Source organism: Pinus tabuliformis, chromosome 9, assembly GCF_031772625.1.
Source record: "Pinus tabuliformis cultivar Carrire ecotype Pingquan chromosome 9, CPIR1, whole genome shotgun sequence".
NCBI lineage: Eukaryota > Viridiplantae > Streptophyta > Pinopsida > Pinales > Pinaceae > Pinus > Pinus tabuliformis.
In genome coordinates, this window is record NC_142307.1 from 755,053,381 (window position 1) to 755,057,016 (window position 3,636).

Here is a 3,636-nt window from a genome sequence, read left to right on the forward strand (position 1 = left end):
ATGCAGGAAGTGACACAGTGCCTAATGTATCTATAAGGAAACCTTCCTCAATCCCCAAGACTACAACAATATCATTAGTGACCACAAAAGGAATGCAAGGAGTTACAATCTTGCTCACTTCAGAAGGAAATGTCTTGAAGGATGAAATAGGGCTGAGATTTTATCACTTTATTTTTTGTCGTGCAGAAAAATTATTTGGAAATACCATCCAAATGGATTGGAGGAAACAAGCCAATGCCAAAAAAGAGGAAGTATTTAAAGATGCAGTAATAGCATTTGGTAATCCTGGATTTGATAAGGAACTTATTTTATAGATTGCAAGTAAATACATGCACTCAAAGAGGTCCAATTTAAGGACAAATTTGACAAAAAACTTGATGTATCCACGTCCAGCTTGGATCACAGACCAAGTGATGTGGGATGAACTTATGAAAGATGCCAAGTTTAAGAGGAAAGTCGTCATAAATCCAAACTATATTCCATCTGCACAAGGAGGAGCTAACACACTCCTACGAGATACAAGAAAAGCAACCCAAGCTGGGGTGTCGAAAATTGGATCTCACAAATTAGGCTCTGGTGGATATAATAGTATTCGTGGTGGTATGCTAAGTGATATTTCCATCTATTATATTTTCTATTTTAGGAAAACTAACCATGGTCACATTGAGTTAATTGTATCATATTAGTTATTTTACCTTATAGATATGATTATCTTTGTTAATGTAGGTTCACTAGTTTCAAAAGGAAGCTTCAGAGGAAGACCTAAAATATGCTTTATTACATGGTTCCCAAGGTCTTTGCCCACACATAATAAATCGAGGAGAAAAATTAATTACTAGTTATGGATCCGAGGTTAGTTGTTTATAATATTATATGAATAATGCAATAAATCAATTGGAGGTTTTCATGTTATTATAACAAGTTAAAGTGTGTTGTGTATAGGAATCAGGTGAAACATCTGGGAGTGAGCATGGGGAGGAGATACAAGCACATGCTGATTTGCTTGTTGCACAAAATCATCCAATAGTCATTCCTGAACCTTGGCAGGAAACCATTGTTGAATTTTAGCGAATTGGAGACAGAAATAATGAGGAGGGTGTTCAATGTGATGAGCATTCCACACCCACAATTAATGTAGCGCCTCCCAAAAAGAGGACAAAAAGGATTGATATGTGTTAAAGTTTAATAACTTGAATGTGCATCGCTCTAGCTTCTAAGGAGTGCACTAGGTTGTGAGGGTCCAAACATAAACTAATTATGTGTGCAAAAAAACAAATTTTGAAGATACTTTGGTTTTTTGATGAGTACTTACATATTATGGGCATCACTAAGATTGTTGCAGGTCCTAACTTGTATTATTTTTTTGATTATGATCAATTTGATATGCTTATATTTGTGTTGTATGTAGATGACCTGGTCCTAGAAGTTAGTTAAAAAAACTCTATCCCATGGTGCAAGAAGAAAATGGCAAGTGAAGTACACATGAAGGACATACACCTCATGTGTTATTTCCTGGTCTTGGAGGTTTGGCTGAGTTGAGGTGAGGTGGTGCTCGAATAGGGGTGAGTAAGCAATTGAGATTCTGAAGAAGTTTTGGATAATGGACAATAAACCATAGGCTACTTTTATGATACATATTTTGAAGTTATCAGTAGATTAAGATTCAAATTTGGTTGATTCGTCAGTGTACAAAAAGTGTATAGCTTCCCTAACATATCTGGTAGAATTTAGCAGTCAAATTGTTGTGTGCATGAGATCCCTTGTCTCACAAACAAGGGGGGCTCAGACACCAATTTAGTGTCTAGCTTGGCTGATAATATATGGTTGAGCTGAGATTGCTGCAAATATGCTCCATGGTCTAAGGTATGCGAGGTACTTAAAGGGAACACTGGCACAGTGCTTTGAGCTGCTACATGCTTTATTGGATTTTGACAGGGCCAGAGATGCAGGTGGTAGGAAGAGTGATTCATGGTTTTGTTTCAGCTTGGGTTCAAATATAATATCTTTGTTAAGATGGGATACCCATGTGTGCAAGTTGAAGAAGTCCCTTTTTGGGCTAAAGTAGCCTCCTGTGCTTGGTACTCATGGATTTATGAGTACTTACAGATTATGGGCATCACTAAGACCATTGTAGGTCCTAAATTTTATTATTTGTTTGATTATGATAAATTTGATATGCTTATATTTGTGTTGTATGTATATTACCTGGTCCTAACAATTAGTTTAAAAAACTCTATCCCATGGTGCAATAAGAAACTGGCACCTCTGGTTTCATAGAATGAATATTTACATATAAATTTGTTATGGGTCTTCTATGAATGCATGCATTTACATTTGATCAGGTAATGACAGACCCAGATGCTCCTAGTCCAAGCGAACCCAACATGCGGGAATGGGTTCACTGGTATAATAAATTCCTTCCCTTCTCCTTTCTTCAATTTATAAAAACATGCAAGAATGGCTTCACTGGTATAATAAATTCCTACCCTTCTGCTCTCTTCAATTTATATAGACAATACACTAAAAAAACAGTACACTACAAAAATTGAAAGAGAGACACTCTAATGGTAATAATATTTGGTTATTATTACGAGGTCTGATATGCACATCAAGGTTGCAGAGTTCATATCTCCAGTTTTAGTATTCTAATATGCATGCTTGAGCTTCACAGCCTCTGCAATCTTATCAAAGTTTCTAGTGCATATTAGACTAGATAGGTCTGATTTTATTTGGTAGTGCTCACATTCAATTATAACTTGATTTGTGTCTAAACAATGGCACCGGTTTAGATCGTGTTGTGCCATTGTCCATATTCAATGAACTCACTGCCCTTGTCCATATTCAATGTACTCAGTGCTGCCACAAAATGGCACATACATAGAAGCTGAGTCATTCCCATCCTCACATAGAGTTTCCAGCAATTCCTCTTACTCCTTTTGCATTTGTACTATCACCACTTCATTGCATATTTGCCACACCATACTGTTTAGTATTTTTATATGGGCCAATACACTGTCCTAGTCATCCCAGCTGTATAATGCATAGTTGTAGCATTGTAACACTAACATAGGCACCAAAAGCTATGCTACTAGAAAGGATTAAAAGTAAAGTAGGATGCTAATACCTTAATGTCTTTGCATGTCAAACACTATGTAATAAATATGCAGGTTTGCACATGGAGTTCATAGGTTCAAGGGTAAAAAATTGAGATCTGTGGCTAGCCCTAATAGATTCAAGGTTGTTTGCTTCTGGACTGTAACACTATCTAAGAAACATTTTGTTTTCTCATTGAGTCTGTTGATTCAAAGTTAAAATCAATAGATTCAAGGTTAAAACATTCAGGTCTACAACTAGAGTTAATAACTTAATATATTCATCTTCAAGGTTATGACATTTTTTTTTTTGGCCTGGGAAACACTATCTAATAAATATTCAGTTCGAAATAATAGTCTTTGGAAAATCAAGTATTATTTAATAAATATTTTGAGTATTTTCAAAAACCTAGCGATCATATATTCAATTTTAAAACATTAAAATAACAGTTTTTGTCTTGTCAAAATACCATATAATTGGTACTAGAGAGTAATATATTAAATTTTTTGAATATGAGGTTTGTACACAGTTATTATTTTATTC